The sequence below is a fragment of the Chamaea fasciata genome, unplaced genomic scaffold (genome assembly GCF_029207755.1).
Source record: "Chamaea fasciata isolate MVZ Bird 193981 ecotype frontalis unplaced genomic scaffold, bChaFas1.0.hap1 SCAF_52, whole genome shotgun sequence".
NCBI classification, from domain to species: domain Eukaryota; kingdom Metazoa; phylum Chordata; class Aves; order Passeriformes; family Sylviidae; genus Chamaea; species Chamaea fasciata.
Genome location: NW_027094137.1, coordinates 775,677 through 793,307, shown reverse-complemented (window position 1 = coordinate 793,307; position 17,631 = coordinate 775,677). Strand labels below are relative to the sequence as shown.

Here is a 17,631-nt window from a genome sequence, read left to right as displayed (position 1 = left end):
AAGCCAGACAAGGCCATGAAGTCTGACATCTGGCCTTGTTCGGGGCTGTAGGGTCAAAGGCAACTCCCCTGGTTCCTCCTTGGGCCCTGGCCAGGCTTTGGGAGAAACCCAAGAGGAGGATGCAACCAGATGTTCCTGCACTAGGAGTGCTGCTGGCAGTTTGTTTATTCAGCACTATCAAAGCTGGGCCCTCTCCCAGCCAGGCTGGAGCCTCAGCTGTGGCTGGAGGCAGCTGCAGGAATTCCCAGTGTCCGGGAGAGGCTCTGCAGTCCTTGGCTGTGACAGCTTCCCCAGCTGCTGTGTGGGTGTGGGTGATGGGAAAGGCTGAGGGTAACTGGTGATGGATCTTTCTCAATCACTGCGGGCAATCCGTGGTAGTGACGGCTGGCTGCATTGCTGAGCTGCTCCTTCTGTGCTCCTTTGCTGCTTTGAACTGTAGTAAATTTCACTGATTCCTTCAGGTGGTGTCTGTGTCCTTGGTGCTGAGCCTGCCCACTGCGAAAACAAAATTGGCATAGCTTGGCCGGATCAGCACAAAATGACACTTTTTAAATCTAAAGGTGAGGAATCAGTCCTACCCGAAATTCCCGGATGGGAAGCCCTTCCCTAGAGTTCTCTGGCTCTGGAGTGGGCTGAGGCGGGAACAGATTTTTGACAGGGGCCACTGTATTAGAGGGTGTAAAGTACCCCACACTGGCTCTGAAATGGCTCACTACTCAGCCTGAGTGGGTACCACAGTGGTCTCTTGAAAAGGAGAGACTTAGATGCCCTAAAAACCCTGGTACAGGAACAACTGGCTCAAGGACACATAGAGCCATCTATGAGCCCTTGGAACACCCCAGTATTTGTTATAAAAAAGAAATCTGCTAAGTGGAGGTTACTCCGTGACCTGAGAAAAACCAATTCCATGATGGAGAGAATGGGCACATTGCAGCCTGGTGTGCCATCGATGTCCCACAATGCTGCCTGCCTCCTGGGACATCCTGACTGTGGACTTAAAGGGCTGTTTTTTCACTATTCCATTACCCCCAGATGATACCCCAAAGTTTGCCTTGACCGTGCCTTCTATTAATAACACTGCACCAGTGCAACGTTACCAATGGAAAGAACTTTCCCAAGGCGTGGGAAACAGCCCCACGATGTGTCAGTGGGGTGTTGCTCAGGTACTCTGATCAGTGAGAGAACAGTTTCCAGGGGCATACTGTTACCATGGCCTGGATGACATTTTGATTGCAACCCAAACCAGAAAAGAACTCTCACTGATTCAGCCAAGCCTGTTGCAAGCGTTCAAACCACTTGGGCTGCAAGTAGCACCAGAGAAAGTGCAGCAGCAACCACCCTGGAAATATTGGGGACTCAAAATAATGAACCAGACCATACAGCCACAAACAATTCCGTTTCCAACCAAAATTCTAACTCTAAACGATGCACAAAAACTCTTGGGTACCATCAACTGGGTCAGACCTTACCTAGGACTGACTGACTCTCAGCTAGCACCTTTATTTGACCTCCTAAAGGGTGACTCTGAATTAACTTCCCCCACAAAATTAATCCTGGAGGCAAAAGCTGCTGTTGAAACAGCAGAGCAAGCTATCACCAACAGACAAGTCCACCGGATATGCCCAGAGGTGTGGATCACTGTGTTTATTCTCATTGTTAGTTTTCATCCTACTGGTGTTATTGGGCAGTGGAATCCATGCTGGCCTGATCCTTTGCACATTCCAGAATGAATGCTTCCACCTCATCAAGCAAAAAAGACGGCACCCACCGTCTTCGAACTAACTGCACAGTTAATTATCAAATGTTGTCGCAGGTGTTTACAGTTGAATGCTACGGATGCTTCAAAAGTTGTCTTGTCTCCGTGACACAAGAGCAATTCTAATGGTGTTTTGCTAACAGTACAGCCTTGCAAAGTGCTTTGCAAGGACACTGGAACGCTTTGGGCACCTGCCCGACGTGTCTGTCCTACCTTACGTCCTGTCCAAGACCACCAGCAGCATTCTCCTGGTGGCCCCTCCACAGACGGTGTGGAGCCGTGTGTGGAACAGTGCTGGAAACAGCTTGTTCACCGACCTCGTGGAGAGCTGGGACTCTTAGAGTGACGGTGCATTTAAGGATTCTGTTTGTTTACAAACTGGTTTTCTGTTTACAGAGTGGTTTTTTCTGTTTACAAATTGTTTTTCTGTTAATTGTTAATCTTGTTAATTCTGTTAATTGGTTTTTCTCAGGGTTTTAAAAGTTGAACGTTTTCTTGTTTTAGTGTTAAGTTGTAGTTTGGAATCATAAGCAGTTAACCTGTAACATGTCAGCCCGGAAGATTGTGATCTCGCCTGACAGCTCCTGGGAGTGAGTGCTGCAGCTCCAGTGGTACATGGGACACATCACTGGCTGAGCAGAATTAAGTTTGTCAAAACCTCCTTCAAATTAAACCCATGCTGTCTTGTGTTACCCTGTCTGCAAAAGGGCCCTTGCAAATGGGATAACGGAAAACAATCTGCATTTTAATAAAAGCAAAGGCAGGAGATGTAGCAGGGTCCAGCTGGTTCACAGCTGGGCATAACGAGTCTGATCATAACAGACCCAGCTGGGCTGACCTGGCTTGTTCTAGAAGTCCCCGGGGGAACAAAGAGCTCAGCCAAGCCCAGCCAAGCCCTGGCTGCAGACACACCCCTGGCCAGAGATGTGGGCAGTGCAGAGATTCCCAACCAGTTGGCTTTCCAAGCCCGGGAAATGCAAACTCACCATAAAAGGGAGCTTGGAACAATAAATTGTGGCTGTTGGTCAGAACTCAAGAAGATACTGTGTGGTGTGTCTGTCTCCAACCCACCAGCCTCGTGTTACACTATGTCTAAATCTATGTTTCTATCTATATCTCTATCTTTATATGTGAAACAATAATAATAATGTGCAGTAATGCTGACAATACTGATTTGCCACCTTTGGCTGCTCAGGGATGTGACACTAAATACCCTACAGAAAAGCATTGGCCACGACTCAAATGTCAGTGCTAAACTTTGTGAGACTGCTTGCAAGGAATAAAGGAGGAAGGGATGAAATTGGCGATTTTTATGGTGTTTGCTGATACTGTGGTGTGGAATGCTTTGTCTGTTACTGTGAAAATACAGTGATTTGGACTGCTGGTGTTTTCATGTACCAGACTATTCACAAGCTGCAGGATCATCAAACAGACAAAGGGGCAGTTGAAGGAGCAGGTGAAAAAATGAGGAGATGGGAACCTGTCCTGATGGAGAACCCATCCCACAGATGTTCTCCATACCCTTAACAATGGACCCAGTGGGGAAATGGAAACCCCTGGATGTGCACAGCTGCGCCCAGTTTGCGAATACAACCGTGCACAGTGAGACTTTGACTTCTGGGGAAATTGTTCTGGGTGTGATGGCCCCTGACAGGGCCACCCCAGAGGCTGCAGGGCTGGACCTTCATGCGTTAGAATTAATTAGGACAAATCAGAAGCAAATGAGAGTTATCAATACAGGAATAGGAACTCAGATTTCTCCAGGACACTGGAGGTTTGAGAACTGCTCACTGGAGCTTGGCCTTGAAAAGCGTTGATGTCATGGGAGAAGGAATTGATGCAGATTGTCAAGGAGAAATCAAAGTCATCCTTTGAAACAATAGTGAACAGAGTGGATTATTTAAGCCTATGGCGTGGCAGCAATTACTGATATTGCAGTTTGAAAAACAGTTGTGCAGAGAGGAGATCCACAGTGTCACTGCGGTCCCCTGGCTCCACAAGGCCCTGCAGGCTCCCAGGGCACCTTTGGTTCTATGGGGCCCGCAGGGTTTAGCTGGCGGGCAGGGTCAGCACCAAAGAGACACGCACCAACTTAAGGAAGCCCAACCCCACCGCGGGGGGACCCGCCTCCCGCCGGGGCTCTGCCGGCACCGCCACCGGGACCCCCCAAAAACACCTCCCGGGGACCCCCCATGTCCCCTTGAGGGGCATCTGCGCCTCAGCTCTGGAGCCCTGCGAGATCCAAACATCAAGCTGCCCGGCCCCGATAGAAAAAAGCCCCGGGAGCCATAAATATATTTTCTGTGAGCTCCAAACATCCCTCCCCGCTTCAAAAAAACCGCCCAGGATATTTGGGGCGCGCTCCCCCTCCCCGGTCACCCGCAGGATACGGGGGCGATGGTCCCGGGGCGAAGGAGCTGCAGATCCAGAGAGCAGTGAAGTCACGCAGTGCCTCCTCTGCCGGCTCCAGCTCCTCCATCCCTCCTCTTCCTCCTCCTCTGTCCCTCCTCCTCCTCCTCCTCCTCCTCCGTCCGTGCGGCCGCGGGCCGGGAGCTCTCGGGTGAGCGGGGCCGGGCCGGGACACGGTGGGAAAGGGGTGGGTCACCCCCAAACCGAGCTGGGGGCAGCGGAGGTTTGGGGGAACAATGGGAAAGGGGTGAGAGGGGGGGGATAGGGGGAGGTGGGACAGCGGGAAGGGAGTTCCCAGTCGGGGTCCCCCAGTAAACCCCAGGACTCCCAAGCCCTGTCCCAGCGCCCACAGTTCCCTCCACAGCCCCGGCTGAGTGGGGGGCTCAGCCCAGGACCCGTCATTGTCTGGGGCTCCCTCGAGTGCAGCAAATGGGAGAGTGCCCCCCAGGGTGGAGTTTTGGGGGTCTCCCCACCATCACGGCTTTAAGAACCCCCGACAGTCAGGCGCCGCTTTAACTCCCCTTGACAGGGCGACACCACTCCCGTTGATTCCGGTAGTGGAGCCCCCATGGGGGGGTTGGGGGTCCCGGGAGGGTTTGGGGGTCCCGGGGGGGTCTGGGGCTACCTGGGTGATGCCGATGGGGGTGATGAGGACCCCGTGCCAAGTATAAACCTTCTCAAGGGGGCTTGGGGGCGTGTTGGGAGGTCCCATGGGAATTTTGATGTCCTGAGAGGGTTTAGGGGGTTCGTACGGGGCGTTTGCAATCTTGGGGAGTTTTTGGAGGGTCCCAGGGATGTTTTTGGGGTTCCAGGGGAGGTTGGGGTGTCACGGGGAGGTTGGAGGTTCCCAGGGAGGGGCTGGGGGGTACCTGGGCAGGGCAGGTGACAGAGCTGGGACCCCGTGCCGGGTCCGAACCTTCTCACTGGGCAGCGTCAGCGTGTTCAGGGAGATCCTGGGGGACCCCGAGGGTCACCCCAATTCCCAGGGGACCCAAAATACTAAGGGCTCCCCTGAACTCCCTCACCCCTGGATCTGCTGCAGGCAGGGGCACACCAGCACTCGGCCCCTGCCCCCACTATCATGGGGGGGCTGTGGAAGAAACCAGGGGGGCACAGACAGGTCAGGGTGGAACCCCAGAGTCCTGGAGGAGGGGACATGGGGACAATCCCAGGAATCCCCGTGAGGGGCTTAGGGGGGACCCAGGAGGATTTGGGGGCGGACTGGTGGGGTCATGGGGGGATTTCCAGGAGTCTTGGGAGGGGGGGAAGAACAGGGTGAGCCCCCAGGATGGGTTTGGGCAGAACCGGATTGGAGCTTCCAGACGCTGAATCCGATGAGGAGAATGACCACGATGGCAGCGATGACGGACACAGCGACCACCAGGGTGAGATTCCTGCTGGATTCCGGCTCTGGGAAGCACGGGATGGTGAGGAGGGGCAGGGGAACCTCCATCCCACTGCGCCACATTCCCAAACTCCCAGTTACCACATTCCACATTCCCCGCCTCAGCCCAGGAGAAGATGCCGGGCTCCGGCATTCCGGGATGCTCCACCCGGCACCGGTGCTGCTCCCGCTCCTCCGGCAGCGCCTCGATCCTGGCCCGGGGGGGGAAGGCGCCGTCACTGTTGGGAATGATCCCGAATTTCATCTCCCTTCATCCAGCTGATCCCCGTGGAGCTGGGGTAACATCTGTACGTGTGGCAGGACAACATCGGGATTCTGTGTTCCACTTTTCCGGACACATGGACATCAGGGGGTTCTGGAATGGGATAACAGTGAGATGCATCCATGGAATTCCACGGCAATGGGATGGCAGTGAGGTCCACCTACAGAATTCCCATCAGCATGGTAGAGCAGCAGGATCCATCCGTGGAAGTCCCATGGGAATGGGATGACTGAGATCCATGGATGGAATTTCCATGGGAGTTCCCATGTTCCCAGATTTAGCCCTCGCAAATCCCGCATTTCCAAATCTCATATTCCCATGGGAAATGTGCCCTCTCCACCTTTACTCCAGTGCCTCCCGCCCATATCTGGCACATTTCCGGAGACATTTCAGGCAGGTGTGTCCCAGGCGATTTGTTAATTCCTCAGCCTGGATCTCATCATGTTCCCAGCGCCTCTTGGTGACCTGGGCAGCGCCGTCGGCCACCACGAATCCCCCGGATCCCGGCTGGAAGGAGAGGAATTCCCGCCCGTCGGAGCAGAGCCGATCGGCATTGTGCAGGTTGCATTGTGATTTTTGTGTAGCATGAGGTGATGTTGAAAACAGCAGTTGGAATACAGTTTGCAAAGGCAGAACTGTGATCTTAGAACTGTCAAACAGTATAGAATTCCTTCAATATCTTTATCCCCTATAAAGTTAAGGTGTGGTATTCAGTGAAGTTAGTGTAAATTGGAGGGATTTACTACTGTACAATCTCGTGCCTATTGCAATTAGAAGAAAAATGAGATTTTAGTAAATCAAAACGTAGATTTCATTCAGTTTGGACTTGGATACGTAAATTACTCATGTTGGAAAAAAATGGATTAGAGATTGTAAATGTTTAGAAGCTGAAGCGTATTCCCTGCTTTGGCTATAAATAAGGAATATCACACACAGAATGAATTATTCTGAACGCCCGTTGGAGGCCTTCGGAGTTAACCTTACAGGTCTCATGGTATCAAAACTGGGAGGAACTATCCTGTATCTTTTCTCTTAACTGTTGTTCTTTAGATCTTTATTATTATGGATTACTCAAATAATCCACAGGAATAATAGAATAGGCATGACGATAGGATGATATGGCAGTGTATCTTTTTTTGATAATTATTTAATTATGCTCCATGACTTGAGAAAGGAAAATATTTAAATTATCAATCATATTCTTGAACTCAATCTTGATATCAATACAGAAGGTTACACATGATTTCTAATGTATAACCTTTGACTGTGTGTTTAAAATACATTAATTATATGAAAATATTCCAATGACAATCACCATGGAAATTGTAGTTTATGAAGTCAGTCTTTTGGAGTGGATAAATTAAGCAAGCAGAGAAAAACTCATGAGGAAGCATTCACAGAATGCAGAAATTGTGCCTAATGTGAAGTCAACAATTATAGGCCCTATCCTTTCTCTACTTAATAATGTTAAATAAGGCAAAAAGTTAAACCCAAGCATGATAATATAGCACAAAATTGATCTAATTAAATATTCTGAGGATAAATTAGAAGGTGGGTTCAGTGGCACTCAAACCGGCACCAAGCAAACTAATAACAAGGCCAAAACCTCTGGGGAGAGTAGTGAAAGGCCCCAAGGTTTTTTGTGGAGAGTTGCAATGAAAAGTGTGTTTACAAACTTAACTCTCATGTTGGCAGCTGCTCTAATTCTGTAGACTCCATCCATTTCCCCAGTGCAGTGTTTTGGTGGACGCATGGTTATCATCTAAATAATCTTGGACTTCCTCCTAATTGTTCTGACTTTTTTTTCTGTGTGAGAGAGACAGTTCTGGGCCAGGCATTGTTTGCCATGCTCTGGTTTTCATGGCTCTGCTCTAGTACCTTTACGTGGTGTCCACTATAGCCAGAAGATCAGGGAAATGTCTTCTTTTTGGCAGTATTTCCTGGAGTGAATGTCTGTCATGTATTGGTCAGGCAGACCTGGAATTTATAAGACAGGATAGCCCACTTGGTTTGCCTAATAGCTTGGAAGATAATAAAGGTGATGAACAAATCTCCAGTAACTCTAAATGGAGTTACCTGGATATACGAAATCTAAATGGAGTTACCTGGATATAGTGAGATGAGAACAAGTCCGAGGGGTTCAAGAAGAGACTGTAGGAAAAGCTCTTGAATGTTGACCTCTTAGATGTTGATGTGAAATGAGGAGAAGGGGAAGGAGGCAGCTCTTAGGAACAGAATTATTCCTTTTATCCTCTCTATGCCTGTTTAAGTACTGCCTTCCCTTAGGGGGATAACTCAAGCAAACACCTGTTGGATGCCATTGTGTTTTCAGGGATGATTTAGGGATGGCTGCCCATTTCTAGTGATCCTGTTCAGAAGTGGTTTAAAATGTACAGTAGTGTAGGCAGAAAGTCAAGCTAGAGCTGCTGTGACAGTGCTTCCATCATCTGTCAGCATCCTGAGTGTTGTGAGCTAAACCTGAAATTTGATTTGAACTGCCTGATATCTGCCAAGGGGCAGGATATCATTGCTGGAGAGAAATCCTCTCATCTTCCGCGACTCCATCCCCAGTCAGATGGAAGAACAGGTTGGTATCCAGAGGTGAATGGCACTGGACCTTTACGGGGCACAGAAATCATCCATATCCCCATGCTTTTAAGGAAAAGGATTCTGAGCAGAGGGCCCTTTGGCTCTGCGGCAGAAACTGTTTGGAAAAAGTTGCTTTAATAATAAGATTCTGACTGAAGAGTTTTGCAGAGGATGGTTTGCTTATGGAAATGGTCAAGCGGTCGTTCTGGTATTTGGACACCAGGTTACAAAAAGAGGAAAACTACTGTATCGGTATACACGAAGTGAATGAAAAAGTAGATTAAAGGAAAAGTTCAGAAGCCAAAGCTGGAGAGAGGTTCAGAGTAACCCAAAATTGCCATCCAAGATCTTGGGGAGGAGGGTTGTAACCTGTCTGAGGTATTACTGTGCGTGTACTCCCTAACGAATACATTGGGTGTGTTAGACCAAGCCAGACAATTAATTTTTAACACAGAAGGACTTTGAGGACAACTCTGACACCCAGAGGAAAGAAAAGGCTTAATGGAAAGTTTCCATCTTCGAATCACTGCTAAAGTAGAAGTGCTGTTTTGTTAGTGGAAAATGTCAGTGAAATTTCAAATAATTGTGTATTCCTGAGAGGTGATTTACTACAGTAAATCCCCTTTGTGGAATAGTTAAGTCACAACTGAAATTTGGTGCTGTGCAGTAGTCCATTGTTCTGGTACTTAAACTCTTTAGGGAACAGTCCCCATAAGGGGTAATGATTTGCTGGTGGCCAAGAAATGTATTTTCTGTATTGAAGTTCATTGACACTGGGAAAAGTGATCCTGTTTCTTCAATTGATAACACCACAGGAATTGCCTTTTTATTAATCTTTATTTGGATGCCTCCCTGTCCCTATGGAACAATGGGGTTGAAGATGCAGTGAGGTAGACCACTGGAAGGAAAAGGCCAGGCTAAATATTCCTTGCAATAAATAGGCCTCTTTCCCTTGACTTCAAAGGAAAAAAAAAAACCAACCTAATTAAATACAATTGAGGGGAAGAGGAAAAAAAATGAGAACCTTTGATTTGAACACACTTTGGAGCAGAGCATGGAGAGATAGGAGAATGATCTCTGTGAGATGAATAAGTTGCCTCAACTGCTGCATTTGTTTTGGGGTGGGTGAATCATTTCTTGAGGATTCTGTTTTTAAAAGTTGGATTTGACTTGGTTGATGTTCCTTTCAGCATCTAGATTTTCTATTTTGGCTTGTATTTTTCATACAAGAACCATGTTGTTAGAGCAGATAGCTGGTCCTGCAGTACAGGCAGATCTCATAAGGGCAGGAGGATAAGGAAATACACCGGAAAGGACAATATTGAAGATTTTATCAAGTTTGACCTCCTGGCAGTTGAAGCAAGTTGTCCCTCAAGGTCTTGTGGGAGCTGTTTCAAGTGAAGAGAGCACGAGTCACAAACACAGTGAAGTTCTCTGACTGATTCTAAACAGGGTAAAGAATTAGCCCCTTCACCATCACGCCTGGATTTTTGCCTGGGGAGAATGTCTATGGAAAAAGATTGTGGCTGTTGTGAAGGAATAATGTCCAAGGCAGCCGAAAATCTGCGTTGGCTGATGTGTTGTGTGTCCTCCCTCCTCCCAGTGTTTTCAGTCAGTGTGTCAGAGCCTTTCCTGGCATGTGAGACATTCCTTGAAGTGTTGAAATGGTTCCTTGGGACTCCCTCACTCTTGGCAAAAAAAGGAGGAGGAGGAAGGACAAATCTCACTCCCTCCACTTCCAAGGAGTGTATATTGTGTGTTGTATACTCCCTTGGGGTGTTTGCCACCTTTCCTGAGGGTGAACTTGTAGGATTTGTTGCAAACTTATTCACAAGAAATGTTGTGTGTACCTATTAGAGTTTTAGAGTGAGTTAGGGATTTGGCAAAGGTGAATTGTTTAAGTTGAAAATAATTTTTGGGTGTAACAGATCAACCCCTGCATACTACAGATAAAAATACTTGCAAGAACCTTTCCCTTTTTCATTTATCATTATGCACACTGCTTCACTGGAAAAGGCCTCACAGGATGTGTTTGGAGAGGAGCCAGCTTTTCCATTAAACAACAAGGAATATTTTACTTTTGAAAGAAAGAGACAAAAACATGCTTTTTTTTTAATGGCACGTTCTTAGTTATCAGATTAACAACATTTTTGGAGGGGTATTCAAGCAAGTATTAAGCGTAAAACATACAAATAAATGTACTCTTACTTTCAGCAATCCTTTAAGAACTGGAGACTTCTCTTAAAGCAGGATCCCTTTCCTTCTGGGTGGATCACCTTTAGGTATTCCTCCAAACAAGCTGCAGCTGTCCCATGTGACACTGGCAGGGGCAGCTCTGGGCCGTGGTGCTTCCCCAGGAGTTTTTGGCGGCTGACTCTTGCTTAGGTAATTTAGTAATTGTGCTGCCACCTTCGGGATCCCCAAAAGGTCTGTCTCCCACATGCCTGCCTGTTGCAAGACTCTATTTCATTTCCATATGTTCCTCTTTTCTGTGCACGATTGGTCTTTGGACAGATAAAGGAGGGGTTTTAGCACCTGTTAATGAATTAATTAAATGGTGGATGTACTGATGTAATCTCTACAAAATGATTCTGTTAGATACTTTGGAGACTTCTGTTTTGCTTGTGTGATCTTTACTATTTGAGGGAAACTTTGAAACTCCTGATGGGCCTTGAGTGATTTTTACTTCTTGGACAGACCGTGCTTCTCTTGTCTTTCTACTTGTTGTCCCCTTAATTTTAGCCCCTAGAGGGCTAAACTTTACAGTTTCACTAAATAAATCATAAATGCTTCAGTTTATAAATAATATAGATGTTCATTGTATATTTTTATATAATTTAATTTTGTCCCCTACAGGGCTAAAATTTGGAGGGTGAGTGCTGCTCTTCAGGAAAACCTGGTGATGGAACAAATGAGGCGCAGCTGGCATCAGTCAAGGTTTCAGTTAGACAGAGTGGAAACTCTGCAGTTGGACCAAGTGCCTTCATCAGAGCAGCAAGTTCCAGAGCTCCTTCACTGTGGCACCTTCGGGCTTGGTGGTAGGAGAACCTGACACAGTGAGTGTAAAGCAACGACACCTGAGCTTGCAGAGTCTGTGGCTGAGTAAAATCTGGTCTAAGTTCTGTTGTTTTACAGAAGAAAAATGTTGTAGCTGATCTGTCAAACACAGTAGACTCAAAGTGAGGGCCTGGCAGTGACTCTGTAAGAAGAAATGGTTTATAAAACAGGGTAAAAAAGTGTGAGCTGGCTGCTGAAGATTGATAGCAGAAATTTTTTTTGTCTTGGTTGTCACACTAGTGATTCCACGTGGTATATTTTGATGCTTTTCAGTTTAGATTGCTATACGAGTATGGAGTTTGTCTTGCCCTCTCTTTGTTGGGCAGCTGTATGGCCATGATACTCAGTAAATTATGAGCTTTCTTTAGGTTGATTTATACTGTTGGCTGGGGATTATTTGTGGGGTTTTTTTCTGCTTGAGGTCTCAACCATTAACAAACAAACGTGTGCTGGAGTTCTGCTTTGTGCATGAACCTCCAAAGTGGAAAAAGGCCTTTGATATTTCCTGTATTTCTGTTATAAAGTAGCTATAAGTGGTACAGTTTTGGGTGTGAGTGACTCACTTCTTGAGGATTTTAGTTTTAGAAGTTGGATTTGACTTGGTTGATATTCCTTTCAGCATCTAGATTTTCTATTTGGGCATGTATTTTCCACATTGACTTTAATGGTCATAGTGTCAAAAAGTCAATATGCTGTTGTAGAAGTGAGAAGTTTGCCTGAGTACTTGATTCCAGGGAGGAGAAATAGAAGAAAATAAGTAAATAACGTTGCAGTTTGTCTATTTAAAAGCTCTATTTAATGTATTTTTTACCGTGTTGCTTGCTGAGTTTAATCAGAGTCCGAATAGATTTCAAACCTTCTCTCCAGTTTTAGGAAGCTTGGAGATGGCAATTTCAAGATTACCTCATCTTGTTGGCGTGGTTTCTTTCTAGGAAGGCTAAATGGTACATCAGAATCTACTTTGTTTTTCCAGAAGCATCAGTACTTCATGGTATTGTGGAAAAGTTCAAGTCATTACCGTGCCAACCCGTCACAGTTAATTTTTTGGCAAAATGAATCCATACCAACACATGGTTTCAATCGATTTCTTATGCAGATTCTGCAGTAGATGTGCAGATCTGTTGATTAGCTCAGCCTGTTGGAAGAGTGGGGTCTGCCCCATTTGTTGTTCTTGGGGACAGTCATGGCTGGGTTATTTCTGTGGGCCTGTCAGCTCACAAGGAAATGCCCTTCAGCTCTTACCCTGACTCAGATCAGCATGAGGAACATCATGACATAATAGTTATTTTTTTTTTAATGTTTTTAATGTATTTGTCAACATGTACTGGTGCTGCATAAATTGATTAGGAGTCTTTATGGAATGCTGAGCACGGTTGTGGAAAATGAGTTTTGCAGGTGTGGATTGGTGGAATTGCAGTTTGGCCTGCAGTGTGTTTTAGTCTCCTTTGTGAGTGTTTCCCCACCCCTCACCTGGCTGTAACATGTATAAGTGCCTAAGTGAGCAGTTATTTACCTGTGGCAAGTCTGTTGTACCTAAACTCAGGAAATTGTACACCTCCTGGCTCTATTGTACACCTCCTGGATCTTATTCCATTAAATCTTCATGCTGATAATCTGTGCAGCTCAGAGGCACTGAAAGATGATCTGCAAACAGAGAGAATACTTGCTCTGAACTCTATGGAGGCCCTCAGGAGTCATTCTGATTGATGTCTAGGGATTTCACAAGGATTTGACATGCTTGATCTTGAGCTTGTAATTAATTGTCAGAGCTGCTATCAGCTTTAGAAATCGGTTTCTACTAACTGGCCAAAAATAGCGATGTTGGGCTTTGAAACTGTTGCCGTTTATGTGTGAAATCAATTGCACCAAGAGCGTCTTCTTTTCCCCAGTAACAAAAAGGATCCTGTTCTGTAATGTCATCCCATCTGTTAGAAAATGTTAGCACCTCTCATTTCACAAGGCTTTTTTTTTTGTACACGGCAAGGATGCATTAAATTTAGTCACGTGCAGGAAGAAATCTGCACCTGGATACTCGTTGTAAAGGCACTAGATATGTGTGATTTCTCTGTATTTTAACACTTACTTGAATACAATAGATGAAGCTGGTCAGATGATGAAAGGGCTCTTTGGCTATTGAAAGTCCTCTTGCCACCTCATCTCTCCTACTGTCAGTGTATGCCTGATAGTTAATAATAGCTTGAAACTGGTATAGTTTCCAGCTATTTTTTGCCCATTTCCCTCTTGGTTGCAATAAAAAGAACAGGTTCTATTAGGGGAGCCTTTCTTCCTGCAAGTAAATCGATGTTTAGTGAAGAGAAAATGCATGGCAGTGGTGGAAACTTAGCAGAGCTTCCTGCTCCTGCTGCACTGCTCATCATCCCATTTATCCATGGGGAAGGAGGGCAGTGTCTCTTTAGGATATCATGCCCTGACTCGGGGAGATTTACCTGGTGGTCCCACCCCAGAATGGTCCATAGGAAGCCTGGCAGGCTGCCAATTTCTTGCTTAGACCGAGGAATCTAAGGGGCTAAAACCAGGAGAATATGTTCTGCCTGTGTTACATGATAGACACAAGCAATGTGTTATCACAGAGATGTGACAGGGACCTTGTTAGGCCCAGCAGATGTTTTAGTCCTGGCTCTCATACTCTGAATGTGAGAGCTGGAAACATGCTGGTAGTGTAGTGCACATCCTCAGAGGACAGAAGGTAATTTGACAGCTCACTGTAACCCTCTTCAATAATGTTGACTCTTCTGGCATCGGTTTGTTGAGAATGTGGCTTCTCATGTGGAAAACCGAGACTTCTTGTAGTAAAAAGAAGGATTTCTTTTCCTGATTTGGTTTTCTTTTTTTTTCTGGCTTAGGTTAGAAGAGAGAAATATTTGAATGTAGCATTGACGTGTTTAATTTCTAAGCTTTATTTGGAGACTTTGAAATAGTGAAAATACGTAAGCATTATTGAAGGAATAAAGTGTTATTGTTTGATGCATTCGACTGTTCTTTTCTTTCTGAGAATCTGTGTTTTTAGAGATACCAGGCAGTACTTTTTCCTTTAGCAGTACCAGAGTCCTGCTGTCTGTCTCAAGAGAAGGCAAAAAAGGTCAGATAAGAACTGTTTAGATAAGATAGGTGGCATTTCTGTCAGTTCTCAATAGCCGGTGAAGCAGATGAGGAGCTGCACAAAACTGAAAAGAAACAAGTAATGTTGCTCTGTCCCTGTCCCCCAAGTCCAAAAAATCCTCTCAATGCCCTTAAGCGGCCGTCTTTGTGAAGGGAATCTTTTCTCTTGAGTGGAAGTTTAGAAAGAGTTTTGTTGTACTGGTTATGTTAATTAGGGCGATCTTTGTTTCACAAGACAGGAATTGAGAGGGCTGTCCTGCTCTGCATAATTACCTGTCACAGCAAAGAGAAAATATTAAGATGGGAAACTGAGATTGGTGTAAAATTCTGTCTTATCTGCAAGGTATATCAGCAGTGTATTTCATAGAGCTTGATTGTATCCAAGATTCCAGGGGGCTCCTGGTGTCAGGTGAGAATCCTTCTTTACGGAAAGCACTTGGTCTTTTCCTGTTGATATTGGTGAGCCAAAGAAACTGTTTTTTGCTGCTTCTTGTAGCAAACCAAGTGTGAAATGTGAGATGTAACAGCGCTGCCTAAGCCTCTCTGGCAGCCTCATGCAGTAGCCTGCTTTTAATATTGGTTGGTAAGATGACAGCACTTTGCTGCCAGTCTGTGAGGTATCCATGTAACGTGGGTTATCTTTGCTCAGGTGCCTGGAGACTTGTTCTTACAAGAGATACAAACAATGCATTCGAGAATTTGGCACATCTGGGACATTTTATCTTGCTCTTGGAGAAAAAGGTCAAATGCTCCACAGCCTGTTTCTCTTAAATAGCAGAAAATCCCAGCATGGATTGAAGGTTTGACCCCCATTAAAATACATCAGATCTAACACAGCTGTGTGGTTTTAGCTGTGTACATAAATACATAACTGCAGATGAATATTTAAGCACTCCTAGTGTAAATAGAAATACACAATGCACGTGCTAGGCATACTCATGCATGCCTACAGCTGCAGAGAAAATGTACAGCAGGCAAAGGACTTTCGGATACAATGAAATGAATGGCTTTATTAAGATCTTAGTTCCTCATAAAAAATACTGAGAAGTAGAACTTGTATGAAAGACTAAAGCTGGGATTTCAAATTAATGTGTATGATAGTCAATATGAACTCAATTCTGAAACGTAAGAGTGTCTATGGAGATCTGTTGAACTGTGTTCATATATATCACTGTTTCTTCTTGTCCCAAGTTTTTTTTTTAATTTGGGTTTGCCATTGCAGTTTTAGGAAGGTTAATATTTAGTGCTCTCTAGAAGTCCTAAAGAAAGCAATTGTTTTAATACAAGACATTTCTCCCATTGTTTTAAGAGGAAAAAATGATCTTGTGTCAATGGTATGGACTCTTATCCTCCTGCTTCAGTATTCAATTATTTTGATTCTTCTAAATTTTCAGCATCACGTGCATATGAAATTGGTCTCTTTAGTGATAGATATTTTTTGAAGGTTTGCTCAATTGTGCTTTCAGATTTTTCATTCACCTTCTGGTGGCTTGGCTGGGTCTGCATACACAAGTGCATGAACTGAACTATCATTAGCAAGTGGTGGTTCAGTTTTTCCTCTTCTACTCTTTGTGGCCTCTAAGTTTTTCTTGTCTGCTGTCTTTGCAAACCAGTTTTTCTGCAGGGTCACTTTAAATCACTCGGTGTAACAAACCTGAGTGTGACAAATGTGTGCATTAGGGAATGTGTCTTGCTGGTTGTGGCCATCAAAATAGGTTTCACGTGGTAGAAATTTGATAGTATATCTACAGTTCTCCAATCTTGCTTTTGCCAGTGTCCTTGAGTTCAGTTTTTTAACAGTCACAATGAGTTACTGACTAGCTGGCATTGGAAAAATTTGACTTTACCCTCAGGGGCCACTGTAGGCTTTGCTCTGATAAATACTTGTCCAAACATCCCCATTGTTTTTTCTTCAAGACATAAAATGTGACACAGGGTGCTGTGCCTGTTATCTCCCACCTAGACTTGTTTGGTTGTGGGGTTTTTGGGGGTTTTTTTGCGGGTTTTTTTTGGGGGGGTTTTTTTGTTTGTTTGTTTTTTCTTTCCTTTGAGAGAAACTTCAACCTTTTTATTCATTGACCTGGTAAATACTTTATCAATGTATTAAGGTCCTTTTATTAGTGTGGATTTTTTTTAAAGTTTAAAATAAAAGTCAGGGAAATATTCTAATTGTATGATTTATATGGTTGGTTCTACTCCAGAAGAAAGCTTAATTGTTGAAATATTTCTGAGTTCCTGTGTTCTGATTTCTTGAGTAGTCTGTGCTAGGTCTTGAGCAGAAACTTGCAGAAGAGCTGCAGGATTGAAGGAGAGCAGAAGTGACAAAAGTAAAGTTCTCCGGGGAAATCTTATGGAGGTTAAGCAAGTGCAGCAGGATTTGAGCAATGCTGCTTAGTCCATTTGTTCATGTGTGGATCCCAGGGTGGAGGAGACTGGAACTGGGAGCCAAGATCGCTTAGAGGTGTGTCTGTGAGAGAAGCCAACTGCAATCTGCTGGTTTCTGGTGACTTTAGAGGTACCTGTCCAGTATTAGTCCTGTCTTGTACTGGAGCAAGCTATTGATCACTTGGCCAAAAATGTTGCTGCTTTAAAGAACTTCCCCAAACTTTAGGGAATAGTGGGACTGTCATTAAGAAAGAGATATAATTCCAAGCACTTTCTCTTGGTTTTAAATGCTGACTTCATGGGGTTTTTCCCCTAAGAGTAGGAGAGCTTCATGTAAGTCTTGAAACTGCTGGTGGTTGATAGGCTTTTATTTATTTAATCAGGGCAGTGCATGTTACAGAACTGACAGCAAAGGGATCAGGGCGGGAAATATTTTTTACTAGACATCAACATGCTGCTGTGCTGTTGGGGGAAAGTGGAGATTGCTTTGCCAGCACCATCTGGGAGCCTCTGCTTGGCTGTATGGTAGGCAGACCTTTTGTGAATCAGAGGAGAATTGCCTTTGGAATAAAGCCTCTTGGTGGCAGGTTTTTTTTAATCTGCTGCAGTGTCAGAATTGCTCCATCTTGTCCTCTTACTGCAGGCGTG

The 17,631-nt window shown here is 45.2% G+C and overlaps 1 pseudogene; it reads right to left on the bottom strand.

Annotated features, from left to right (window-relative positions):
• Positions 1-2,290: 2,290 nt before the first annotated feature.
• Positions 2,291-17,631, bottom strand: part of LOC136304138 (class I histocompatibility antigen, F10 alpha chain-like) — a 127,965-nt pseudogene continuing 112,624 nt past the window's right edge.